Source organism: Ictidomys tridecemlineatus, chromosome 2 (assembly GCF_052094955.1).
Source record: "Ictidomys tridecemlineatus isolate mIctTri1 chromosome 2, mIctTri1.hap1, whole genome shotgun sequence".
Classification (NCBI taxonomy): domain Eukaryota; kingdom Metazoa; phylum Chordata; class Mammalia; order Rodentia; family Sciuridae; genus Ictidomys; species Ictidomys tridecemlineatus.
In genome coordinates, this window is record NC_135478.1 from 106,165,433 (window position 1) to 106,192,592 (window position 27,160).

The window sequence follows — 27,160 nt, forward strand, 5'->3', positions numbered from 1 at the left end:
TCCTGCGAGTTCACAAATGGCAATTCCTTTTCCAAAACTCCCAGGTGACCGGACGTTGATCAAAGTGACATATAAATAAGCTCCACTTTCAAAGCAGAACCGCACAGAGGGACGAGCACACTGCTCTCGAAAGGGGGACATCTCTCGCCAGAGTGCACATGACCCACGTTCCTCCCCGCACGGGAGGCCAGGGGGCCAACCCTAGGAAGGCACGGGGACTGCTGTGTTAGCACCTCGGTTCAGACACTTGCTGGACATCTCGCTTCAGCCCGAGCCCCAAGAAAGACCTCCACAGCCTGCTGAGCACCAGCAACGAGCTCCCCAACAGGCACCCACAATTAAGGGAGCACACAGCCTCAGGATGTGACGTCTTTGCCAGGAGACCCAGGGGACTGACCCCAAAGACCCAGACTCCTTGATGGATAGGCCAGGAGGGCTTCCTGAGCCCCTGCAGCTGCGGGAAGGGGGAGTTACCTGGGGACCTCACCATCCTATGGGTCATGCGTACCCCTCAGCTTCCTGAGCTGTCCCCAAGGTGGCTCTCCAGCATCATGTCGGGGCTCTGCACAGCCCTGCAGGACTGGACCTTCCACCTGGACCACAGGCTCCTTCCTGGTGGCCTCTCACCCCTCACCTCTCTTCTCTCCCTTCCAGACTCCTGGCCTCCTGGCCTTCTGAGCTGGCTCGGGCCCCAGAAAGAAGCTGGAATGTTCTGGAAAGCTCTGGGACTCTCCCGCTCTCTGCTCAGCTACTCCTTTCCGCTGCCCTGTTTGCTCAGACCCCTCTGAGGCCGGCCTCACACAAGGCGCACCCTACTCCTGTCCTGGAGGAGGCCTGCTTGGCCACCATCATGATGATGATCTGTATTCATGCTCTCAAGATGGCTGCTGGCCTGCCAGCAGTGTCTTCATTCCAGGTGGGAACTGGGGAAAAGGTACCCAGTGAAGGGCAGGACAAGATGATGACAGCTATCTTGGGGATGCCACTTGGTGACTGCTTACATTTCACTGGTCACATGCCATTCCAGTCTGCACCAGGGGCTGGGACTTGTATCTGCCTAGTGGGGACATTACCGCTCACAGGTGTTCTCTGAGAAGTGCAGGAGGACGTGGGGTAAGCTGAGGGCCACGGGAGGATGTGCCTGGTCAGGGCGCAGCCTTCACGCTGAGTCCTGCAGGATATGATGACGAGATAGTGGCTCTAGTACACACAGGTGCCACTCCACCCCTCCAGCTCATTGAAGGACCGTGTGGAGATCTCAGCGGTGCCGTCCGTAGCCCATGGGGTTCCCTTCTGGGAATCGGGGCAGGGAGCCTGGGAGGCTTTTAATTAAAATATAATGAGTAAGCAGGAGCAGAGACCCCAGGTGCCCCTCACTCTTCCTCGCTCTGTGCGAAGCAGTTATGAGGCTCTGCAGGAACCGCCACGGAGGAAGCTCTGTAATGCCTGCATCTGAGGTCATTGTGCTGCAAAAGCCTGAAACCTTATCTTTCTTGAGGACAACGCTGAGTGATCCATGCAGGACACTCCCCGGGGGTCTATGAGCCGGGAGGGGTGGTAAACACCCGGCTGTCCCAAGCACAGACCCTGAGCTGGAGCCCTCCAGGAGAGCACCCTCAGGAGCGGCCTGCTGACCTAACGAGGACACGACCCAGGGCCGACCTGCTGTGTGCTCCTGGGGCCTCCCAGCCCCACCTACGCCCACCCTGGCTCCCAGCCACCAGCCCAGGCCTCTCACCCAGCTGTGCCCTCCTCGCTCAGCTCCACCCAGAAGACAGGGAAGTCACCTGTGAAGGGATGTCTGCCTGGCTGCTCTCCTGCTTGGCCAACATCAGCTGCCCAGGGGCTGGGGGTGCAGCCCGCATCCTCCCTCTGTGGCGACCTGACACAGGAGGGAAGGAGGGGGGCAGAGTCCTGGTTGGGAGGAGGAGGCCAAGCCCTGCGTGCGAGGGCTGGAGTCCTAAGGAGCCTCAGGAGGGCTGGAGCCGGGACTAAACGGGGCAGCGGGGAGCTGACCTGCAGGGACTTGCCCTCCTGCCCAGCCATCTGCCCTGGGGAAGCCTCCTGTGAGGATGTGGGAGCAAGCTGGACAGGAACACCTGTGCCTGTGGTGGCCAAGGACCCACATCCTGGGGCCAGGCGCGGCCTCCCTCCTGAGAGCTGCAAAGGACAGCAAGAGTGACCGGCCCCTGTCTAACTACAGCCCCATTTCCTGTTTCGCTCACGCTCTTGGCCCCAGGGCCCCTCTGGAGGGCGTGGCTTGGTCTCCTCTTTCAAGTTTCCCACAGGTTCCTCTTCTCCAGTGGCCACGTCCCTTCTGTTGCTGTCCATCCCCCAACAGAGGTGCTCGGCCTGGAGCCCATGGGCTGGGACCTACAAGGGTCACCAGGGATGGGCAGCTTCAGTGCTGAGTGTCCAGGGGCTGCTGGGACATCTCAGGGGCATCTCAGGCAGAGGGAGCCCTGAGGGAGGGCAGGAGGGCAGCAGGCAGCACCCGGCGTTGCTCTGTGCTTGTCCTGCCCTGAGAACTCTTGTCCCACAAAGCGTCCTGGATGGCCACACAGGTTTGGCTGTGGTTCTAGGGACTTAGGGGGTAAATCCAAGCCATGGGGTGAGGCCAGCCTCCCTGAGAAGGCAGCTCATGGACAGAGACGGAGAGGATACAAGGCTGACGGCCAAGAGAGAGAGGAGAATGGCAGAGGAGCAGGCTAGGAAAGGCCAAGAGAGATGTCTCAGCAGAGGGGAGAGCAGAGCTAGGCCAGGCGGTGAGGGAGCAGGTGCTGGCTACCTGGGGTGGAAGATTCCAGGCAGAGGGAAGCCCAGCCCCACAGGAGGCACGTGCTGCAGGAGGAGCAGTGGTCAGCTGGGATCTCCAGCCTGGACCCTCACTTGGCCAGGAGCCCATATGGTGGACTTATTGGAGTGACCCCTGGTCTTGTCACAGTGGCAGAACCTGTCTCCACAGTGACTGACACGCTCCTCCTTGCATGCATGACAGGTGCCCCACCTTCTCCACACCCCAAAAGGCCAGGCGCTAACCCCATCAATACTGCCCGAGCCACGGAAGTCCAGTGTGTGCAATTTCCAGAAGATGCTAGGCAGGCAGATTTGGTACCAAGATACCCGACTGCCGTTGGCAGCTGATTTAACAAGTTTTGTCTTAATCTATGTGAGTCGAACAAAATGGAGGGGGCATCTGCAATCCTGGGGGAACCAGAGGCCCACCCCAACCCCCCAACTGCAGGAAGTAAGATGGCACCCTCCTGGGTCATGGTGGGTCTGAAGTCCCTGGGAGATGAGAAGGACACGAAGAAACAGCAGCCTGGGAAAGGCGGAGGCAGAGCCCAGAGGGTTGCCCCAAGGTGAGGGCCACGGCCCTTGGCACTGCAGGGACACCAGACACTTCCTGGAGCCCCGAGAAGAGTGCCCACCCACCCTGGCACAGCTCTGGGCAGTGCGCCCCTATTGCAGTATGACGCCTGGTTTGTCGTAAGCTAGTTCAGCAGCCCAGGCCACCAACACAGCCCTCACACACACCAAGCATCCTGTCACTCAACAGGCGCTTCGTGAGCACCTACTGTGTGCACACAGGTGTGCATCATAGAAGGGGGACCGTCCTCACTGTGGCTGTCACCACCACCAGCGAGGTGACTGAAGGAGAACTGCACAGGCAGGAGGGGACAAGGGACAGAGGACATGCACCCTGCCTCCCTCCACTGCTGCTCAGGGCTTCATGTGGAAGGCTCTGGAGTCAGCGTCCATGCTGGAGCCTCGGCCCCCTTCCCTGTGCTCAGTTTAACCCCAGACCTCAGGAGGGCTGGTGAGTGACAGGGCTGACCTGCCGGTCCTGGAGGCCAGCACTGGAGGAGCTGGCCGGGCCCTGCCCAGGTGGATGGCGGCCCTTCTGCTCTCCTGGGCCTGGTTGGTGAGGCTGTGGCTATAAATTCATTTCAGTAAAATGCCGCTGCTCTCCTGATGCCCCAGAAGACTAGAAATGGATTTTCCCAGGGAGGCCTTCTGGTCACTGGGTCACCTCAGTGGGCCACAGCGGTCACCACTGGTGCATCCAGAACCGTGGGGCAGCGATTAACCAAGAAAGGCACACGCCTGATGAGGCCCAGCTTCCTCCCACCGCTCCCCTCTCTGCCCAGCACATTCCGGGTCACTGCACTTAAAATACAACCGACCCAAGAATCTTTAATTCACTAATACGAAAATTACTGCCTGATGCTGACACTTGAAAATCAGCTTGTTCTAGAATTCAGGTGGGAAAAGCTTTTTTGAAAGCCCATCAGTTTGTGACAGCGTGCAGTGGACGCTCTGCTCGCCGTCCAGCAAGCCCAACCCCCGCCCCAGGTGGCCCTGCCAACCCACTCAGGTCTGGGGGCCTGGCTCTGGCAGAGCGGCCAGGTCCTCCTAATCGGATCAGACGGAGCCTTTTCCCTCACGTGACTGCCCGGCCCAGCCCTGATTAGCGTCACACACACTGACCCAGCCACCCCGGGGCTCAGTGACTTCTCCTCACTTGGAGTAAGAGTGAGAGTTTGATGCCTGGGCTCCAGGGCTGAGTTGCAATGGAGTTTTCTAGGGAAGAAGAATAGGGTTCAGGGCTAGGTCCTGGGGAGATGCAGAGAGAGGCCGAGACAGCCCAGCCTTCAGCAGTGTAGGGGAGCAGCCAACCCGTGAGCCCCCTGGAGGCTGTCCTCAAAGGCCCCTCTGCGTCCCCAGTGCCAGATCCCCCTTCTGTCTAACTCAGCGTATTCAGAAGCCTGGGTTTCTCTGGAAGCAGGTGGACAGGTGCAGGGTCCAGCCTTGCTCCTGCTAACCCCTGATGCCTCCCCGCCGGCACTTTCCAGAGGCAGGTTCCCGAGCTCTTGGCCAGGCGGTTTCTGAGTCTGGAAGTCATCCTGTTTCAGAGAGTTTCCCTCCCTCCCACCACTGACTCTGGGGATCAGTTTCCCCCAGGGGAGTGGGAATACACTCACAGTAGCCTGGGGAGCAAGGCACTGCCGTGTTTGAGAGCCCCAAACTCCAGGCTCTGCCAGCCAGGTTCAAATCCCAGTTTTGCTGTTTCCTAGCTGTGTGTTCTCTGGCTAATTACTCAGCCTCTCTGTGCCTGTTTCAGTGTGGGCAGCAGTCGTAGCCCCTTGGGTCAGTGTGCTCAGGTGGCTTAAATAACAGGCCATAGTCTCTCAGTTCAGGAGCCAGAAGGCTTGAAGTCAAGCTGTGGGCAGGACCAGTCCTCCTCCAGGGCTCCAGAGGAGGACCCTGCCTCCTCCTGGCTGGTGGCCACATCCCCACCTCTGCTTCCAGGGTCACTTGGCCACCTTGTCTGGGTCTTTTCCCTGTGCGCCCATCTCAAAGCCTCCTCTGCCTCACTCTGTACCAGAGGCCACCTGAGCAGTCCCTGAGGGCTTGAGGCCAGCCAGCCAGGTGCCCTCCCAGGGGTCAGGAGGCCCCCCTGGGCCACTGTGTGGCACACAGGCCTATGTCTATGGCAGCTCTGAAGACCCAGGGCCTGACCAGGACTGCAGAGGCTGTGTCTGCGAGGCCCTGGGGAGTGCTGAGCCTGGCCTGGCTGCTGTGCCAGCTACCCCCGCTGTCACCTTTGGGTGGCCTCAGGAACCCTGGTCAGTGTAGATGCTGCCTCTGCCTCTCCTCCAGGAGGCGCCGGGGTGCCTCAAGGGCTCCTGTGTCCCACCACCCTCTTGGCCGCGCGGTGTCTGGGCAGGGACTGCGGTGATGGCCACGCTGCCCATGGCCGCTGTATCCGTGAGGACGCACAGTTTTCATGTGGCAATCATGTAGTTTTGACCCATACACTGTCTTTGAAAAGGGCCCTGGTGACTAAAGAGACCCAGGTCAGCAAGGCACAGGCAGGAAGGGTGGCAGCACAGGGCCATGGCACAGGCCCTGCCGAAGCATGGGCAGCTGCTGGACACAGAGTCACCCAAGGCCGCCTGGGCCTTCGGGGGCCTTTCCAGAACCCAAGGATGCAGCTGTCCACCTCCCCATGCTACCTGAGTGTCCTGGAACTGGGAGGAGCCACCGGCTGCAGAAACGCACCAGGTGAAGGGCCACCAGGGAGGGGCCTAAGGCCAGGCTGAGACAGGGCCCTTCAGCCTGCCTCCACCAGGGACAAGCAAACACGAGGGTCACTCGCACCCGGGTCTCCCTCCACCCCGGGCCAGCTCTCTGGGCGCCCACGTCAGATACCTGGTTCTCAGGGAAGGAAGGTAAATAAGCCACAGCGGCATCTACAGAGAATCTGGGGCACTCAGCCCAGGAGGACAGGCGCAGACCAGCCGAGGGACCGATGGAGCTCCGGCTTTGCCCGCGGCTCCAGCTGCCCATCCAGAGCCCTCGGATTTGGGCCTCCAGGGTCCCTCGGCCTGTGAACAGGGCCCAGCAATGAGGAAAGAGGGAGCTGGGCCCTACCGACCCCCCAGGCGGCCCCTGCAGATGATATGCTGCAAAGACGTGACACGGTGGCCTTCAAGGAGGGAGAGAGGCACGGGCTAGCCGCACGATGCTGAGTGAGGGGGCTGCGCTGGGTGGCCCAGCCACCAGAGGGGACGCAGAGCCCCGCAGAGCCGAGGGCATCTACCACCTGGGAGCAGGAAGTGCAGGAGCAGCCCCCATGGACCTGCCCAGGATGGCTTTGGGACACCTGCAGTGACTCCACTCTTATTCTGGTGGCAGGCCAGCTTGGAGCCCAGCAGAGCTGGCAGGGACACCAGCAGCTGCACAGTCCCCCAGGCACCCCGGCCCCATCCTGTCACACCAGCTAGCTCCCTCATCTCTGTGGGAACTGCTGCTGATGTCCTCGGCCCCAGAGGCACAAGTCACCTGCCCAGACCCACATGCAGGTCCCTGGGCTGCCAGCCTCAGCCTGAGTTCTGACCCTAACCACAGCACCACCCCACCACTGGGCTCTGCAGTGACTACAGAAGGTCCCCCATGACTGTCCAGAGTGACATTCAGTAGGTAGCACCAGCCAGCCGTAGAGGGCTCAGTCTTGAGCCAGACTGGCTTGTTCTGATCTCAGCTTTGAGACTTCCAGGCTGTGTGGCCTCAGGCCTATTTCTTAATCACTCTGTGCTTCTGTTTCTCATCTATCAAAGGAAGGAACAGCAGGATCTGTGCCCCCTGAAGGATTTGTAAAGCAATATGCTCATCCAGAGAGGAATGGGGTATGCCGTAAGTGCTCCATAATCACAGCCACCGCTTTATCCGCCTTCAGACGGTGCCTGTTTCCAGGTTGGATGAGGCATGAGCACGCAGGACACTCCTGATGAGTGGTGACATCTCGTGCTGTGAGGGCAGTGGTTCCTTCAGAGCCCAGCAGACACCCCAGTGAGCACCCGGGAGTCACGGGCTCACTGATGAGGCTCCGAGGCCGTCTCCACAGGCTCACTGGCGCCCAGCTTCCCTCTGATGGCAGAGCTGCCCAGCGCATCCTGCCCACCACACACCCCTCCCCAGGTCAGACACCCCCAGACTTGGGATCCTTGCCCTCCTGGCGAGGTTCGTTTCCCTGCCCTGGGCAGAGCTGCTGGAGGCTTAGGCCCTGGGCACCCACACCCCGGGTGTACCCACCAGGCGGGAGGCCCAGCAGCCACAGAAGCACATGCACATATGCCCACCGCCCAGCACCTACAGGGACCCATGTGGGCTGGAGGGCAAGAGGGTCTGCCCCTGTGGCCATCCCCGGCTACCATCCCTGTCCCACACTGTGAGGAGAGGGAACCAGGGCACAAGGCAGGGTGGGGCTGTTGTCCTGGCAGGGTAGACAGGGGCGTGGCCTCTGAGCAGAGCCCTGGGCAGCTTGGCCAGCGAGTGGCTGCAGGGAGGCTTCCAGACAGGAATGACCAAGGAGGTACAGGACCTGTCACCTGGGGCCCAGGCTTGCAAGACGGAGAGAGAGGGAGAGAAAGAGAGGAGAGAAAGAAAGGAGAGAGAGGGAGAGAAAGAGAGGAGAGAGAGGGAGAGGGATAAAAAGGGAAAGGGAGGGGAAGGGGGAGGGAGAGGGAGAGAGGAAGGGGAAGAGGGGGAGGGGGAGAGGGGGAGAGGGACAGAGAGGGGGAGGGGGGAGAGGGATGGAGAAGGGGAGAGGGACAAGGGACAGGGAGGGGGAGAGGGGGAGGGGGATGGGGAGCAGGAGAGGCATGACCAAGGAGGTGCAGGAACCCTTACCTGGGGCCCAGGCTTGCAAGAAGAGAGGGAGAGGGAGGGGAGAGAGGGAGGGGGAGGGGAGGGGAGAGAGGGAGAGAGAGAGGAGGGGGAGGGGGAGGGTGGGGAGGGGGAGGGAGGGAGAGAGGGAGAGGGAGGGGAAGAGGGAGGGGAGAGGGAGAGGGAAGGGGAGTGGATAGGAGAGAAAGGAGAGGGAGAGAGAGTAGTGAGAGAAGAGAGATGGAGGGGGAGGGGGAGAGGGAGGGGGAGAGAGGAAGAGGAAAGATAGGAGAGAAGAGAAAGGGAGGGAGAGAGAGGAGCAAGGAAGAAAAGATACAAGGAGCCTGGAGTGTACCCAGGGCTGTCCTCAGGGCTGTCCCCAGCGCTGGCTCTGACCTTAACATAGCGTGGGCCTGCAGAGAACAAAGGCAGCACAGCCTGCCAGGCTGGAAGTGAGGTTCTCTTTCTCCCCCGTGAGGACCGGCCTTAGCCCATGGTGAGGGGCGGGCTGCACAGCTCTGGGTACCCCAAGCCCCCAGTGGCACACTTGAAAGGGATGGACCAGGCAGCCGTGAGCCACACTCAGCACAGCTGTTAGGAAGAGCCAGTGCCCAGGCCTTGGAGCCCCTCCAGAGAGTTCTGGGTTGCAGCCTGCGTCTGGCCCCATGATGGCCCCACAGTGGCCCCACGGTGGCCCCACGGTGCATGCAGACAGTGCAGGGACCCAGAGTGGGTCCTGGCCTGTCCCTCTAAAGCTACAGCAGGGAAGACACTTGGTTTCTCAAGATTGCTGTCTCTTTTGTGAAAGGGTCTAAACCGGCACCAACACCCCTGTGTCACGCATGCTGGTGACAACTCTGCGTGAGGGACAGTGACACAGGATCCAGTGCCACACCTGCAGCCAAGAGCACTGTTCCTGCAGGTTCCCTCACTGAACTGTCACACTGGAGGAACAGCACAGGGACAGCACGGGGCCACACCTGTGATCCCCACCTGGGAGGCTGGGTAGGAGGACCAAGTTCAAGGTCCCCAGTGCCAGGATGTGGCTCAGCATGTATGAGGCCCTGGTCTTTGAATCCCAGAGCTGGGGAAAAGGGCAGTCCCGGTGGGGACGGAGGGGGAGGAGAGAAACAACAAGCAGGGTCAAGCAAGTCCAGTCCAAGGTGAGGAGTGTTCCGGCAAAACACTGAGCCTTAGGAGGACCAGCCTGCCTGCAGCAGCCGAACAGGCCACCAAGTATCATGACCCTCATTTTCAAGAGACGCTTATTGAGCACCAGAATATCAGCCACTCACAGCCAGGGACAAACCCTGACGGAAAGACACAGCCTGGTGGGTGTGGCCAGAGCCTTCCCCTGTCACTCCGGTCATGATAGAACCATGCCCAGCTGGACCCTCTTGCCTGTCACAGGCTCAGAATTCACTGGCACTGGGAGGCCCAGGGCAGCTCCCAGCTAAGGAAGGAAATGGCCACAGCAACCCCCAGGCCCCCAGGTGGAGCTCTCCAAAGACCCAGAGCTCCTCTAGCCCAACACCATTCCCCAAAACCGGGGACGGGGACCAGAGACCAACCAACCAGTTGCTGCACAGCGCTCTACCTATCTCTACAGGACAGGAGAGATCCCAGCCTTGGAGACCCTGGTCAATAAAGACCATTCATCACACCCAATGGACACCTGCTCTGTCCACACAGCAGTGCCAATTCTGAACAGACCATCTCCCAGGGGACACGCTGCATTGACACCAAGAGCGTTTAATCAGAGGACGTCTCACCAAGTCCCACCACCAGATCTGCTCGCTGCCCAGGGCAGCTCTGCCAAAGGACCCACCAAGGGGCTTTCTCCTTGGTGGCTTTGGGCAGGGGAGGAACAAAGAAAGGTAGAGGAGGGGTCTCTGAGCCTAGACACCTGACACTGTGGCTGGCTCCCTGATGGGACCCCCAGAGCATGCTCGCCCAGGCGGAGCTCACAGCCGACACCCAGCCCCCCAACCTGTGCTTCCTGCTCCAAAAACACAGCACTTCCTGCACATGCCCAGAAGAACTAAGTCCACCACCATCTCCCTGTCCGCAGCACACAGGCCCTTGGTCCTCCTGTCCCCCAGGCTGGCTGACCCCTCCTCCGGGCCTCCCAGGTGCCCAGCCGGGCAGCACAGCAGCTGTGGGAGTGCTCCAGCCTGGCCTCAGGGGACAGTCCTCACCTGGGATGTTCTACACCTCCACAGAGCAGGGCCTCGGGGTCCTGCCGCTGCTCTGTGCCCAGCGCCTGCCAAAGGCATGCCCGGCCTTCCCCTAAGGGGACAGACAGAAAGGAGTCTCCGTGCTGCCCTCCATGGCGTGGCTCTGCAGGGGGGAGGGCTGTCCCCAGCACACGTACCAGTGGATGTCATGAGAAAGGCAGGGCAGGGGCTGGGGCAGGTCCCAGGAGCAGGTGCCCCCTGGGGACAGGGGCTCAAGGACATCATTCTATCTCCATTCCTTTCCAAGAAATTTTTTTGAGCACCAGCTCTGTGCCAGTTGGCTGATATAGGAAGATAATCTGAGATGAATGGCTTCAGGCCACCAGTCCTTTCCCTCCCCAAGTCCTGGGCTCCTCACACCACGCCTGTCAGCTCCTGGGTAGCCCTGAGGCCTGCAGGCCACACCCCGTCTCAAGGAGTTAAGCCTCTCCAGAGCCACAGAAGCCCTGGTTTCCTTGTTGTGTGAGGTTCCTGGTCCAGGGGAAACTAAGAAATGTTAAGATGGGTCTAAATTAAGCATTCCTCTCCAGGTTTCCGCTTAATAAACGAATATTTTAACCCTGCAGCCCCATGCTCCGTAGGGCCTGCTCAGGGCTACACACAGACTTGCAGCCAGGGGCAAGGGTCCACAATGCAGTCCAGAGATGCTGGGTGACTAAAACTGCCTTCAAAAGCCACCATGTGACCCCTGACCTTCACAGAGGCTGGGCCACATGGGCCCCCAGGCACCTTAGGACCACACTTGGGTTGACAGCAGCTCAAATTCCAAGACCCAGCAGTGAGCAAGACCAGGTATGGTTCTGACATGGGTGAGCCTGGGTCCCAGGGGCTGCCTCCCTCTGCCCACCCCACACCTGAGCCCCCAGTCAGCTCCATCAGCTGCAGGGATCCAGAGGAGCAGAAATCACAGGGCCAAAGGAGCTGCGGCATTAACTGGCCACACCACGCTGAGCGTTGGCTAGAACAGGCGCCCAGGAAGCTCCCCGCTCGGCCTGAACAACCATGAGGGCATGCGCCACGTCATGCCAGCCCAGCCATCCACTCTGAGATGCATCTGTGGCACTTTCCCTGCAGCTCCACTGTGCGCCAGGGCTCTGGCCACACCTGGGCAACCTCCCTGCGGACGAGGCTCCTAAAATGCAGGTGAGCAGTTGTAAGAGCCCCGAGAAAGCCGGACTCAGAGGCCTGGCGCTCCTGGCTGCCCCTCACCAGAACCCAGGATGCACCCCCCTGAGCACTGACACAATGCCAAGGTTACTTCCACACTGGTCAAGGGTAGCCTGTGGTAGAGAAGGTGAGAGGGGCAAGAGTGGGGTATAGGGAAGAGAGGTTGGGGGAGAAGAGAGAGAGCGCGGGGACCCTGCGGCCAGCACGCTGGGTGAGGCCTGTGGTCCAGCCTCCGCCCTGGAAGGCTCCAGTGTCCACAGCAGAAACAGGCTCCTCACCACAAAGCAGAGCAGCCCAGGCTGGTGGTCATCCCCCACACCGTAAGGACATCACACAGCTTTCCACGTGGGTGGGAAGAGCTACAGGGGAGAGAAGCCAAGGACTGTCCCAATCAGAGGGGGCCAGTGGGTACAGAGTAGCTTCTGGAAGTTGTCATCATCTGCTTTGGATGAGAGAAATCAGAACAGCGTAGCCCAGCCACGTGGCTGTCCCAAGCCTTCTCACAGACAGGGAGCATGGTACCAAACCCACGGTCCACTGGAACAGAGCTCACCGGCACCACGGAGACTTGTGACACAACGTGAGCCTGTGGGATTCTTACAGGTCCAGGCCACCTGTGAGCCTGGCGCTTGCTGAACAGCCCCCACCAAGGCTGACCGCCCAAGAGTTCCCTCAGAGACGCTCCAGTAGCCACAGGGTCACAAGCTGGCCCACAGCTCCTGCAGCAGTGCCCCCTGGGAACTTGCCTGAGACAGGTCCCAGCCCTCCCTGGACCTCTGAGTGCCGGCCCCCAGACGACGCAGCCCTCTTCAAGCCCATGGGCCATGCACAAGGACATCACTGGGAGCTGATGCCCCCAAGGTGCAGGGAGTCGCTGCTCTAAGGAGGACGAGGGCCCCTGCCTCTCTGATGCAGTGTGAGAAGGAAACAGGAAGCTGGGCAGCAGCACCTGCTTTGGACCTTCCCCTTCCCCTTCCATCCTCTCACAGGCCACCACCATGAACAGAGCAAGATAAATAAGGCTGGGAAGGCCTGTGGATCGCCTCGCTGCTCCTTTTAAGTGGCTGGGTGCTCTCAGCTCTGCACACTGGCCTCACCTGGGGAGCTTTCTAAGTTCCCCGGGCCCTGGACTCTGGTTGGGTCTCCCCATGGGCAGGCGGGCTTGCTGGGCTAGAGCGGAGCCTCCTGCTCTTTGCAGACAGGGTGGGTCAGGAGGCATAGCCACCCGTTGCCAGGAAGCAGCTCTCTGGCTTCCTGCTTCAGGCACGTTGACAACACCAACCCCTCCTGACCCAGATCACCCCCATCAGGGGCAGGGGTGGGCATCAGCTACTTCCCAGGAGTAGCCTGGAAAGGCTTTGCGCTGCGTCCTGGGAACCATATGGCCAGCCAGCCGCCTGCAGCCGGGGGCCATCCCAGCCACTCCACTGCAGGCGGGGCGCCTGCCTGCTGTCACACCACACCCCACGGAGCTACTGCACCCAAGCTCAGACTCCCACCCAGAGCCATTCAACCAACCAAGACACCAAACCACACAATCAGGTCCCAGCAGCCAGCAAGGGCAGAAGCAAGGTCCAGGGCCCCCAGCAAGCAGGGCTGGGGGAGGCAGTTATTACCAGAGGGTCCCCCCACCCCAGGTTGACCTGCTCCACACAGAGTCCGTTTAAGATGCTCCCTCCTCTCAGCACCTGGCCACCCCAGCTCAGAAGTGAACAGAAGGAAGAAGTTGCTCTAGACCTGACCACAGAAGCCAGGACTGGACACCAGCCTCCCTCCAGGGGTCTTCCACGTTCAGAGTGAGCTCCCTCCTCTATGGCCCCCTCCATCTGTGACATTTATCCTTCCCTTACTTGGTGGGGGTGGGGGCGGCTCTAATGAACAGTTTCCTCCACAAGGAGGCCACAGTCAGGCTGGACCCTAGGACCTTTGCTCCCTCTTCCCTAATCTTCTTCCCTCCCCTCTGAGCTCTCCCTGTGTCCTGAGAACCCATAGACCACCAGGGTGCTGGGGGAGACCCGTGCTCCATCCTCAGTCCTCAGGAACCTGCAGTGGACCCTGTCTGCCCTCGGCCCAGAGTCCAGGTGGCCTGGTAAAGCAGGCCCTCCTCCCTCCCACGCTCCCTCCTCCTTCCCTCCTCCCAGCCCCTTACGGGAGCCCACCAACTCCAGGGACATGCAGGGGGTCTCCCTGGAGATAGGACTGAGCCTACTTCTGGAGGCCACAGGCACTGGCCACCCGGCCAGGTTCTGCCCAAACCTAACTTCCTGGGTCGTTCCGTGAACACTGCATTGCCAGGTGGGGTCAAGGATTGCAAGAGAATAGCCTGCGTGCACACCGGCACACGCGTGCACACAGTACACGCTGCGCACACACACCTTCAGCCTGCCAGGGAATCTCTGTTGTGACAGACAAATCATTCAAGTCCGTCGTGGGACGTGAACTGGCAAATTTGCAGCAGCGTGCGTTTCCACCTGAGCCGAGCTGCGGAGCACAGCCAGCCCTGCCGACCTGTCCTGCATCCCCTCCTGGCTCTGGCCCAAGGAGACCAAGTCCTACCCACCCGAGAGGCCACTGTGTGCAACAGCAGGACACCCTGATGGCCCTCTCCCCAGGGCGGCGGCAAACTTTGCCTGGAGGGGCTTTTATGAAAAGCTGGGGTGGAGGGGACGCTTGAGCCACAGCGCCACCATTGCCAACACCCTGCACTGAGCCTGTCAGCCCTTCCCTTCGGAAATGGTTCCATCAGGTCCAGACAGTGGGGAGAGACGGCGCGGCCCGGCCAAAGCCCTGCACCAGACAGCCCGCTGCCAGCACCCAGTGCTGAAGGGCACCCTCCAACCGCCAACCGCTGCAAAATAAACTTAGTCTGGGCAAAGAGTTTCCGGCTATGCCCCTGCCACTAGCTCACGTTCGGAAAGACAAGGGGACACGGGAGGCTATTTTTAGGAGGAAAAAAAAAATCTCAGCCTACCTTAGAGGCCAGCGGTGCCAAGCCCCGGAGGTTCTCCGTGGAGACGACTGCAGTGCACTGTGTCAGATTACAAACTGGGGACGAGGGAGGAGGAGGAGGAGGGGACAGAGGCAGGCTGAGGCGGCACCCAGGCAGCGTCACAGGGCATCCGTGTGTCCACACTGCTGGGACTCAGCTAGAATGATTCATTAGCTTTCTGCAGACAGGTTGAGAGAGAGGGAGGGAGGGAGAGCGAGAGTGAGGGAAAGGGGGGACGGCCTCCGCCATGCACACGGCAGGAGCCAGTGTTTTCACACACACACACACTCACGCACACACGCACACGCACGCCCCAAGATGGCTCTGTCCCCTCACTGTCTGCTGGAGTCTTTTTCACAGAGCTGTGGTCAAAGGCTGGTTCAGAAATGGAGGCTGGCAAGCACCCGCCCGGCAGGCTTTGGGGCTGGAGCATCCGCCTGGCCTGAGCAGCGCAAGGTCCCCCCCTGCAGGTCGCCGGGGCCCCTGCGTCCGGGCGCAGGCCCGCTGCCTCTGCCCTGCGTGTGCGTAGGAGTTCACAGGAGCTGCCAGAGGGAAGCGTTGGCGGGGAGCCCCCCAGGCTGCTGGGGCAGACCCGCCTCCCCACCCTAGGCTGCCCATCTCCCTGAACAGTCCGACTCCAGTGGCTGCCAGATCCAGATGCACCAGCTACCTAGCAACGGAGGCACAGGAAAGACCTGCATGTGCATACACACACACACACACACACACACACACACAAACACGCGCTCACTTCCCGGGTGGGCCTCCTCCGCTGGTTATTTAAAGATGCCAAGTGACTCGGCTCCTCAAAGGGAAGCCGCTTGGGTTGGGTCGCACCCTGGTTCAGCTCTGTGGGAGTCTCCCAGTGACAGCAGACACCAGAGAAATGACCACGAATTGCAAGGAAAAGTATGCATGTGTTCCCTGCTGGTCCTGCACATAGAAAGCAGGACTTCTGAGATACCTACTATTGCTTCTCCTACCAACAGGCCCATTCAATGGCCGGAAGCTCAGTGGGCACATTGCTCAAACCCAGCACCCTCCAGCCACAGTGACCTCAGACTAACAGGCCAGAGGGACCCGCCTCCCAAGGTGACAGCCCCTCCCATGGAAAATGGGTCCCGCCAACGTTTTCCCAACCAGGACTCTTTTTTGTGTCCTGAAGACGTCCCTGAATGAGGTATCTGGGCATTTGCCTGCTTGGGCCTCCTCCCAGGGCCCTGTGGGCTGGGTGCTCGGTGCAGAGCTCCAGGCCAGTGTCTGGTCAGGAGCAGATGCTGCGGTTCCCTGGGCAGTCCATGGCTGAGGCCCTCAGGGTGGGCACTGAGACCCTGTGAAGCCCTGGAGGAGGCAGTGGGTGCCACCCACACTCCCAGCAGCGCCCCCTGCAGGAGCAAGAGGAGACAGCCCAGACGGCCATGACGGACCAGCCAACGGACCAGCCACTCAGCACCACGAGGTGCATTCACAGGCTGGAGCCGCATGGAACCTGGCAAGCTACGAAGCTCTGACCACCTGCACTATGGATGACCCTTAAAACCACTGCTGGGTGACAGGACCAGACCCAGAAGGCCTTGTCCACATGATTCTGTTTCCATGAAGTGCCCAGAACAGTCACCTCCAGGGCTGGGCAGAGGCCGCTGCTTACGGGTCGGGGGTCATTCTGGGTGGTGAGATGACCTGGAACCAAACAGGGCTGGGGCTGCACAGCACTGCACGCAACAAAGGCCACTGAGTGTCCCCTGTAAGTGGCCAATGTCATATCATGGGAAGTGGGGTCACAGTGACCCTGAGCCTGACCCGACCCCACCTATGTGACCTTGAAGAAGCCAGCCTTCCTCTTGCTACAAAAATGTCCTGTTTATATTGTCACAATGATTCCTCAGGATTCTTGACAGATGACACACCTGGCAGGAACTAAAATGGCCCCTTCAGAAAGGACTCTGAAGTTGGCTTTATCCCTCCACTTTCTCAGCAGGGAGGAAATGGGCTTCTGAAGCAGTCCCGTAGGTCATGGAGACCCCACATCCAATGTTCTGGAACAATGACTGCAGAGGTGCCACCCACTCACATCAGTCAGGGGTGCTTGCCCACCCCTCCATGTGAGCTGGGCCATTTCATGGACTGGACAACTGAAGCCCAGGGTTGGCCGTAGCAGCCAGAATCCACAGTCAAATGAAGACCCCGTTCTTGGTGTGTCCCCACCTCACAACGAGCAGGATGTGTATAAACACTGGACACTAAAGACCAGAGCCCTTCGTGCTCGTGAAGCCCTGGGCTCTGTGAGGGGTCAAGACGGGCTCTGCACCTGCTCTTTAAAGTCCTGAAACATGAGCTGCGTGGCAGGAACCAGCTCCTGGGAGAAACAGGAGCCCAGGGCCCAGGATGCCTGTCACAGGCACCCACAGCTCCTGACCCAAAAACCGGGCATTGCCACCCACGGCCATTGGCTGCCAGAGCTATGGCAAGCCACACGGCCTTCACTTCTCCCTTCTGGTGCAGTGAGCTGGCCAGCAGCAAGGAAGCAGGGACAAGAGCCATGCAGCTTTCCTGCCCTCCTTGTGGCTGAGGCACAGCGGGCATTTTCTACTTGGAACTGCTGCCCACCAAAGTGCCAGGCATTCTGGTGGCTATGCCGTTCTGAGGGCTCAGCATTGAATGGCGTCCACCACTGCAGGGTGGCTAGTGACAGGTCTCTACTGACACAGAACACCAGCCCAGCTGTCAAGAGCACGGGCAGTTTCCTCTCCGGCCGATGTCAAGGCCAGCCTCCGAGTGTGGCCACCTGAGTCTCATCAGGCAGCACTGGGAAGATGGGCACTCGCCCGAGGCTGCACTGTGCTGGGCCTTTCTCTTGGAAAAATCTACCCAGTGGTCTGTTTGAGGGGGGGGGGCGCAGCAGAGAACAGGCCGCGTGGGAGATGAGACTATGGTCACTTGAAGTCTCGGGGAAGAGGGGGGAAGCAGTCACCAACAAGACTTGGATAGGAATGGATGGGACAGGATGGGGAGGGAAGAGGGGGATGGGATGGGGTGGGGTGGGGTGGGGTGAGATGGGGTGGGTGCAATGGGGGTGGATAAGATAGGGTGGGGTGGGTGGTGGAGAGTGGATGGGGTGGGTGGGATGTGGGGTAGGGTAGATGGGTATGAATGGGGTTGGATGGGATGGGGTGGTGGGGTGGGAAGGGACAGATTGGATGGACTTGGTGGATGGGATGGATGGAGTACGTGGGTGGGTGGATGGGTGGATGGGTGGCACCGGGTGGGAATTCTGGTGAGTCCACCTGGTTCTAATGCCACCAGGAGACCCAGGTAACCCTGGGGTGGCTCAGGCTCATGTTTGCTGCACTGTTGAGGCTTCTGTGGAGCCTCCTGCAGAGCCACCTCCCTCCCAGTGTCCACGGAGGTGACTGGAGCACTGTCCACCCAACGGCTGTGTCTCCACACATCTCAGGGCTCCTCCCTCCCCGGCACTCAGGCTGTGGTGCTGGCACCGTACCTGGTGGTGTGGCTGAGGGTCCCACGGGGTCATGAGATGACTCAGTGCACAGAGCAGAGGGCGTTTAGAGGAAGCCACCCGTACCAGGACAGCTGGTAACAGTTTACACCTAGGAGCAACGAGGATTCAGCCAAACTTACCCCACTAAATCCCCAGCTCCACTTCCTCTTAGCCAAGCCCCCCCCAAAATGTCCACAGCCTCTTGGGCACACTAGCATCAGGGAAAGTCTCAGTGGAAAAACTTAAGTGATTCAGTTCAAATAATTTTTGTGAGTAAATTTTTTGGACATAATTCTAGGGCCCTTTCCAGGGTCTTCTGAGGGTTTATACAAGTGAGGGTCTCTGAAACTGACACCTCATTGGCTTCATGATAAACCTGCCTCTTGATGAGGTAAGGACTGCATTGCTTAATATATAAAGAGCTCTTACAAATCACTAAGAAAAGGCCAGCAATCCAATAGAAAACTTGACAAAGATTTTGATACATAGTTTAGCACCCCCAATTTTAAAAAGGCCTATTGCTACATTACAAACTCTAAAATGTACTAAGTGAAAAAAAAAAAGACTTTATCTTGATTTTCTGATGGCAATCAAGCCAGAATTCCCACCCACTTCATCCAGCTCATCCTACCCTATCCATCCCCAGCTGGTCATTTGAAGGGGGTTGCCTGTGGCTGTTTCAGGGAGCTGATCACAATCAGAGCAGTGGCCGCCTCTTGAGAGAGAAATGGGTCTTGGAAGCAGGAGAGCAAAAGACCCTGCTATTTACCAAACCCTGCTCTTTCTGAGACCCATTGAACTGTGAGCCTAAAAGGGGGATTAAACTGCATTAAAGTCAGATCTTACAGACACTGAGACATCCTTCCTGGTTGCGCACCAGGCGTTGACTACACACACCCACACACCCCACCCCGGCAGGACATCAGCAGCCAGATTTTCATCTCTGTAACCAAAATACCAACAAAAACAACATAGAGGGGCTGGGCTGGGGCTCCGGGGCACAGCGCCTGCCTCCCACATGTGAGGCTCAGGGTTCGACCCTCAGCACCCCATAAAGATAAATCAATGAAGATATTGTGTCCACCTACAACTAAAAAAAAAAAATATTAAACAACAACTACTTAGAGGAGGAAACATCCACTGGGGCCACAGGGTCAGAGGTCTCAGTCCAGAGACGGCTGACTCCAGTGCTCTGGGCCCAGATGAGGCTCAATATCATGGTGGAAGAGTCAGGGGAGGGAAGCTGCTCAGCTCATGGTGGGATCACGGAGCAGAGAGAGGGAGACAGAAGGGGCCAGAGAAAAGATGACCCCTCCAGGGCAGCCCGCCCCACCTGCCCACAGTCACCACCGGGCCAGTCCACTCCAGCTCGCTAGCCCCATGAGGCTGCAGCTCTCCCAGCACAATCACCTCCCCTCCGAGCATTCCTGCTTTGTGGGGGACCACTCTGAATGACCCCGCCTTCCAGTCCTTTAGCAAGGGGCTCTGACCAGTCACTACATATTGTAGTGACTTGGGTGTTGTCCCAGCCTGGGAAGTCGAAGGCATGTCTTCAGGTGTGGACGTGTCACCTGTGGGGATGAGCTACACTCATCTGTTCCTTTTTGGGATAGACTGTTCCATGGAATCACCCTCTGTGTGTCCCCTTCTCTTGCTCTGCCCTTGGGTGTGGCCTTCCTAGATGTCAGTCAACCTGCCGACAGTGGACATCAAGAAGCTTGACTCAGTCCCCTGAAACCTGACCCCTGGCCTCATTTGAATGTCTTCTCCCCAATAAAAGGGGTCAGCAGTGCTCTCTCGCTCTATCCATGGACCCCCAAGGTCAGAGGAGCCGTCACAGGACCCAAAGAAAAAGGTATCTCTGTCTGTGCGGTTATTTCATGAGCCCAGTTCCCCTGGAGTGACCCTGAGTGTTTGAGTCGTGAGGAACATGACACTGCATTATCAGGGACCCTCGTTCCAAACCCTAACAAAGCCCAGGACAGAAAGTGCCCTGGAAGTCCACAAGCTGTCTCTCTCCAAGTACAGCACTTCCCACGCGAGTGGCCACCCGGGTGTGGGAGGTGCTCCACCCTCCAGCTGTCTCTACCCCGTCTGAACCCTGAGTGTCAGGAGGGGACACTCAGGCACACAGGTGGGGGCATGGCCCAAGCCAGGGGACTTCCTACCCAGCAGCTACTGGTGGTCTGCGGCCACAACAGACCCATCTGAGATTGGGCACAAGCTCCACAGCAGGCTGCCAGCTGCCACTATCCTGTTAGGAAAGTTACAGAAAGGGAGTCTCGGGTCCAGCCCAGCAGCACCCACGAGCCCTGAGGGACGGGGCTGTCGGGCTGCGTGGCAAGTCTCCACCGCCTCCTCGATCACATGGAGAAGAAGATCACCTGACAGCAGAGAACACAAGGTCACGGACAAGGAAGAGTAGACTGTCACATTTTCCTTTCATTAGCTAGGAAATTCCCACCAGGATTTGAAAGCTGTGACTCTCCAAGTACAGAGCAGACGGAGCCGGCCTCAGTTTACCACCCAGCAGGAACCCCACGAGCTGAAATAGCAGGTGCGGGTCCTTCTCTGGCACGGGAGGAACTGGTTAAAGTTTAAATAAGAGGCTGCAAAGTCAGAGGCTCCGGGTCCCAGCAGGCCATGCACCCCCCAACCGAGCCCAGGGAGCACAGGGCGGGTGAGGCGGCCTCTTGCCTTCCTGGATCCTCCTGAGGTCCCTTGCAATCTGTGGCTCTGGTTTCTACAGAAGGTGCGGATAAAACGTCCATTTCAACTTTTAAAAATAAGCTCCAGTCTCCTATGGAAAGGGGAAACAGAGACACAGGTGGAAGATGTCTCTGCCCGCCCTGTCCCTCCTTGTTAGGACCCCCAGGGAGCCCTGAGTCACCCTGGATACAGCATTGAGCTTGCAGTGTCAACACCCAGCTTCCCCACTGGGGTCCGGGAGCAAAGACACCAGGCTTGGTGGCACTTGTCTGATGGCATCACAAATAAATGACAATATCTAGTCCTGCTGTGAAATCTTCCATAAGCCTCCCTCCCAAGAAAATGAACCAGCTGACTGGCCCCAACCGACACGCACGCCCACCATCCCAGATGGAGCCCACATACACTCCCTTGGCCGTGGGTTTTCTGGGGCTGTCCCCAAGAGCGTGGGACTAGACACCTGGGGTTCTTGTGTCAGTAACTATGCAACACTCTGGGCCAGAGCTGGTCGGCCCAATCCAGGTCATGCTGCCTGTTCCACAGAGCCCAATGGAGCTGAGCAATGAGTGCATGACCACATGCTCCCAGCAGCCTGTCCCTGGAGTGTGTGCCTCGCAGTGACAAAGATTCTTCTGCTGAAACGTGGCTAATTGGGACACTAAATATAAACATCCTGATTTGCTTAATTTTCCTCCTGGGATGTGATATCCTGTGGCTACAAGAGACAGGAATTCTGGAAATTGGCTCCCTGATGTCAATACCACATCAGGGGGGAGTCATCTTGCTCTCAGGGCCAAGCAGACCAAGGGGAGTGGAGGCGAGAGGTGGAAGTGAGTCTGTGGCTAGGGGACAGCTCCACCACAGATAGCCTGGGGCCACTCCAACCCATCCGAGCGGGGCTTCCTCCACACAGTCAGTCCCCGAGGAGCCCTCAAGATGGCACAGCTGGTCACCGTAGACCTTGAGTCTTCCTCTGAAACCCCTGTGCCAACAATCAGAATCCCAAAGCCTCAGGGTCACATTCCTAAGAGCAGGAAAGCCACCATCAGGGGAACTCTCAGTTTGGGTCAGGCCATGGTGAAAGTGTGGGTCGGCAAGGGCCTGTCCAGTCGGCGACTTGATGTGTAAATAAGGTTTTATTGGGACGTGGCCACACCTGCCGGCTGCTACAGTGTCCTGTGGCAGGTGGGCCCCGCAGCCGAGACGCTGACTGAGGGGGGCTGGAGGAGATGCTGGCCGTGCCTGGCCAAGGCTTCGCGCCTTCTCATTTGTCTGTTTGTTTCTCATCAAAGGTCTCCATACTTCAACTGCAAAAACGCTATGGAGCATGAACCGACGCCCCATGAGGTGCCAGATTCAAACAGGGCTTCAGAGGCCACCCCGTGAGCACAGGAGCAGTACCAAGGTATAGCAGCCCAGAGCAGGGTCCCCCAGGGACAAACCTGCCCCACAGCCCAGTCCACACAGCAGGGATTCCAGGGCACATGGGCAGCTCCTCACACCTGGGCCATCTGATAGAGCTGCATAACCCAGCAAGGTCACGGGGACACCATAGGCAAAGCCAGACCCAGGGGAGATGGCAGGACAGGTGAGCAGCAGCAGGGACTGTCACACACTCAAGAGACTGACCATGTACCCACACCCAGCCTGGGCTGGACTCAGAGAAGCAGTGCCAGGGGAAGCCACAGGATGATGGATGGAACCTGAGTGGGCACCAAGGACAGGAGCCCCCAGGGTGACCTTCAGCCTGCAAACTGTGTGATGTGGCCATGCAGGCCACGTCCTCATCCTCAGAACAAGAGGACATTGGGGCGAATGGGCAGGGCATCTGCAGTGCATTTCAAACAGGGGGCTCTGGGGAGCGCATTGCTCTGTACCCTCTCTCACCCTCTGCGTGGGTAGGTAGGTGACAAGAGTGACAGGTGACAGATAAGGGGCTAGGTGGCTTGATGGACAGGTGGATGATAGATGTAGACAGATGAAAGGTAGAGAGAAGGACAGGTGACAGGTACAGACATATGATTGATTGATAGTTGATACAGATGATCAATACATGATAGAGACAGATGGTAGATAAAGAGAGGTAGGTAGGTAGACAGACAGGTGACAGGGAGAGATAGAAGGCAGACAGAGCGCGCCCCGCTCAGCTACACCCTGAAGGTGGTCCTGACCCCTCTCTCGATGGTTTCCCGCCCCTCTGCCACAGCCTCTCTTTACTTTGTCCCAGGCTTGCTGAGATTGCTCAGGTTTGAGGGCAGCATCTTGGCTCAGGCTCTACTCTCAGGGACCAAGGTGCACTTGGAGCTCTCACTGGTAAGGATCCAGGCTTGTGTCGCTTGGCATGTCCCCCTGCTCTGCTGGGAAGGAGGCGGGCCCCTGCCAGGTGCCAACACTGCACAGTCACCCTCTGCTCACCTCTGTCACCTGGAGGCCAGGTGGGTTCTGCCAGCACCTCACGCAGCTGAAGAAAGCACCACCCTCTAGTGCCACCTGCTGACCTCCTCCCAGAGCTTCTGCATCCAAGATAAGAAAAAAGCGAAGACTTTGCCGTCTCTTTGTGACAGTGTGGCTGTGGGGTGGCATGGATTCCTAGTGAGCCCAACATGCGCCACAGCTGAAGACCCAGAGTCCCTAGGAATGCTCTGCAAGTGTCCTGTACCTGCCTGGGCGTACTGTTCTGTTTGCACACTATCTTATATGACTGCTGTTTGATTTTGTTTTCTTAAGTTCTGTCTTGCAACTGGCTTCTCTACTGGATGAACACTTCCCCTGAGTAGGAATTCTCATTTTTTCAGAAAAGAAGCAGGGGGAACATTACACAGCTCATGCAAGGTTCGGCTCCCACTATTGGGCACTTCGTGAGATTCTAGGTGACACTCTCGGGTGTGATGTGGCTCCTCATTAGCTTACTCTGGGAGAGGGCCTGAGTCAGTCAATGTGGGCATCTGTGTGGGTCCAACTCGCCTCCCAGCTCAGGAGAAGGGGCTCTTTCCCACACCTTCCAACATTGAGGACCCACGGCCACAGAGCAGGCTGGCAGGTAAGGAGGGCACCTCCTGGCTGACATTCATCTGGGAGGCAGCCTGGGTATCTGTTGGCTCCCAGACTGTGAAGCCAGAAAACTGGGCTCCAGCAAAATCCCTGATGGCTACAGACCAGCTGGGGGATGTTGGGAAAGTCACCTAAACCTGATGTTTCTCCATTTCTTCATCTGCACAAAGAGAACAGAATGCAGATGCCTGCATCATACAGGTGCCTGAATGAGCACTTTTCCTTAGATGGCTAACCCACATTTACCAGCTGCCCCTTGCTAGTGGACAAAGAGCTGTGTCCTGTCTTCCACTGTTGAATAACAATCTTAAGAACATTTGTGCACGTGTGTGTTTCCCTGCTCTTGGGTAAACCCTGGGGAACCACAGCATCCTGGCCAGCAGGGGGCGGGCTTCCAGCATCTCTGCGTCAGCCTTCAGGGTTGTGGCCTTCCTATCTCCACCTCCTCTGGGTAGATCCCTTTTCTCTGGCCTCTTCCAACTAAGACGGGCTTCGCCTACTAGAACTGTCTGGGACCCTTCAGCAGATGAGAGCCGGGAAGCCAGCTCGGCCCAATGCCCCTGAAGACCCCTGTGCACATGGACTCCTCCAACCAGGTGATGCTGGTAGGTTTTAAAGGCCACACAAGCTAAGGCTATTTACCACCCAGAAAAGTAGCACTTGTTCCTTCCCAGGATGGCAAATGACCTCTGCTGGGGTACTGCTGGCTTGAAAATGCCAGGAGGGACCTTCAGAGGGGATGGAGGTCACCGCACAGCTCACACGTGTTGAAGCCCAACACTCGCCACGTCCAGGGCAGACACAGCCAAGTCATGGGTCTGGCACTGCCCATGCAGGCAGCCCTTCTGGGGAAGGTCTGCTTATCTCCTCCACGGTCACAATCACAACATAGTACAAGGTCACCTCAGCATATCATGTGGCAGCCAGGGACATTCTGCTCACACATGGGGGCTGAGGCCCAAGCAAGAGAGCCAAGCAGGAATGCCAGGCCAGATGCCAGCAGATAATCCAGCCAGAGGCAGGAGACACAACCGCGGGGACCAGTGCCGAGGGTCCAGGAATCTGCATTTCTAATGAGTTCCCAGGTGATGCTGACCTGGAAACCCCACTGCAAACACCATCAACAGTAAACAAGCAGAGCCGAGAGGTCAGCCTGGCCACTACCCTCTCCAGACCCCAACAGCGAGAACCCATGGTTCCTCCCTTCTCTTGGCTCCCAGAGTGGGCTCTTCGTCTCCAGCACCAGAGTCCTTCCCAGCGGACTCTTCCCTCGTCATCTCCTGTCCCCCACTTGTGACTTCATTTCCCTTCCTTCCCATTCTGCCTGGGCTGGTCTCCTCTCCCCCAGCTGAAAACCCCCACCTGTGCTCCTTTGTAGGCCCTCTGGCACGGTCAGCTGCTCAGCTCCTGGATCAGAAGCCCCACTAACCAAAGAGTCAACTCCTAGAATCACGGCAAGCCCAGCCCAAGCCACTGGATTCGGCGTTCACTGGTGGGACTCCAGCTGCCTTTGCTCCCAGCAGCTCCCAGAGCTCGGGAGGGCTCCCCCACCAGCATCTCCCAACGGCGGCCACGCCTGCGGTTCTGCAGGTCTTTATCTCTCCTAAATAGTGCTGGGTGGGGTTTGCTGACCTGGTCAGTGCTGGTTTCACCTCCCACACTGGACTTGAAGTTGGGCAGGACCTCTACTTGACTTGGGCAGACTTCCAGCCCAACATGGTACAGAGTGACTGTTGATATGCCCTGTGGCCTTTGCCAGTGACCCATCAACTCAGAGAGAGGCAGGCCCCATCCCTGCTGAGGACATCCTCCCCCGGAGCTCTCTGCCACCCAGGAACACACACCCTGTGCCCAGCACAGTGCAAGGTGCTGAGGAAAGACGATGCTGCCAAAGCAACTCACACCACAGGCACTAGCAAGAGTGATAAGGCACAGCCCAAAGCGGCCCTAGGTGCGTCCTGCCTCGCACCTCCAGCACCTGCTGTTTGAACCCACCTGGCACCCACCCGGCACCCATCTGAGTCAGGATCTCCGCACTAGAGAAGAGCAGCTGGTTCCCCTTCCTGGAGCACAGTGAGGCAGAAACACTAGAGCGGGAGGGAGAAGCAGCTGGAGGCCCGCTCCCTCCACAGCAGCCTGTGGGGCCAGAAGTCTGGCCTCCTGGGAGTGGGAGAGGGAGTGCTCCTGGTGCTTCTGAAACAGACCCCACTGTCACATGGTATCACCTGTGACATTGTCACGGCCAACAAGACCGCAACTCCCTTACTACCCGCTGACACGCAGCCGGTCGGAGTGTGCTATCGCGGACGCAGACCACACATGTCTGTCTCTCCACGGGGTCACAGTCCACTGAATAGAGGAATTCATTCACTGAAGACTTAGGGGCCACCTGGAAGGCCCAGGACAGGCAATCGCAGCTCTCGCTCCTATCTTAATTTCTAGTATCTCCAACACTCAAGTCATGCTTCACACTTTAGCCAACTAGAGAGAGAGAGAGAGAGAGAGAGAAGATAGATGGTAGATAACGTATTCAGTAACATACACTTTACAGAGAGGCTAAGAAGGGTTAAGGCATCACCAAGGCTCAAAGGACTGAACTGAGAGTGGAGGCAGAGAACAGAACAGAATGACTGTAGGTGGTCTGATAAGATTAAGAACTGGAACCAGCCAAGAACTTGGTCAGGAACTCACACTGGGCCAGGGTCCACTGTGGGGATTTTCCTGGGCACGGCTCATGACGAGTGAACAGGTGACAGGGCCAGGTGCCTCTGTGTCCAGTCTCAAGGTGCTCCTCCCTTGTGGGCCTTCAGTAAGAGAGTTGATTCATTTGGTGGTCTAGCATGTTCACTATTCTCATGGGCCTGGTTTTGCTGATCTAAGTGTCAAATGCCCATGTATCCGTGTGCTTCAGATTAATTCAACAAGTTCACAGGCACTCATTTTTATTGGTATGACCGATTTATTTATCAGTTTAAACCTTCTGATAGTGCTGGGCAGGTGGTGGTTACTTACTTGTACAAATAAGGTGTAGAATCATTCCACATCAACACTGAAACTCAAATCAGAGCAGTTCATGGAAAACTACTGCTTTATACCATGGAATCACCAGGGCAGGTGCAGCCAGAGAGCTGCTGTTCCACACCATGGAGTCACTCAGAGCAGGAACAGCCTGAGAGCTGCTGTTCCACACACCATGGAGTCACCAGGGCAGGCGCAGCCAGAGAGCTGCTGTTCCACACCATGGAGTCACTCAGGGCAGGAACAGCCTGAGAACTGCTGTTCCACACACCATGGAGTCACCAGGGCAGGCACAGCCTGAGAGCTGCTGTTCCACAC

At 58.3% G+C, this 27,160-nt stretch overlaps 1 protein-coding gene and 1 long non-coding RNA gene across 3 annotated transcripts in view; one reads left to right on the plus strand and one right to left on the minus strand.

Moving 5' to 3' along the window:
- Positions 1 to 15,037, minus strand: part of Rimbp2 (RIMS binding protein 2) — a 199,947-nt gene extending 184,910 nt beyond the window's left edge. The window contains exons 1-2 of one of the 2 annotated variants that reach the window (XM_078039390.1): positions 14,902 to 15,037; positions 14,548 to 14,743 (exon numbers count right to left, since the gene is read on the minus strand). The gene's annotated coding sequence lies outside the window, so the exon portion shown is untranslated. Of the gene's footprint in view, positions 1 to 14,547 lie in introns of both variants that reach the window. The other variant, XM_078039389.1, reaches the window with a different exon arrangement.
- Positions 15,038 to 24,298: 9,261 nt separating this feature from the next.
- Positions 24,299 to 26,763, plus strand: LOC144375287 (uncharacterized). Its single transcript, XR_013434920.1, has 2 exons — positions 24,299 to 24,429; positions 25,203 to 26,763. It is a non-coding gene; the product is annotated as an uncharacterized LOC144375287 (long non-coding RNA).
- The last annotated feature ends 397 nt before the right edge of the window (positions 26,764 to 27,160 follow it).